Raw genomic sequence first — 343 nt, 5'->3', positions numbered from 1 at the left:
AATGAACTTTTAAAACTGCGTAAACGTCGAGCTATAAACTCGTGTTTGATATTCCGCTTTCGAATGCGATTGTATTTAGGAGGGGAAAATTTAACTGAATACATTTACACAACATTTCAACACTGCCGTGTTCTATACAGAAGGGCATCTCCAAGCAAATAAACAAAATCTCAGTTTAAAACTATTTTATACTTTTCCCCACGACGCATGCACTTTCCTCGCCGTTGCGCTAAGAGGGGAAAAGTTGAAGAAGTTTCAGGTCGCGTCGGCGTCGCACACAGGTCACTGCTTTTAAAGCCCCTAACACTCGTTTTTTATGGGCCATCCACGGTGACGCAGACGA

This window comes from Littorina saxatilis, linkage group LG7 (genome assembly GCF_037325665.1).
Source record: "Littorina saxatilis isolate snail1 linkage group LG7, US_GU_Lsax_2.0, whole genome shotgun sequence".
Classification (NCBI taxonomy): domain Eukaryota; kingdom Metazoa; phylum Mollusca; class Gastropoda; order Littorinimorpha; family Littorinidae; genus Littorina; species Littorina saxatilis.
Note: the sequence above shows the minus strand (reverse complement) of the source record.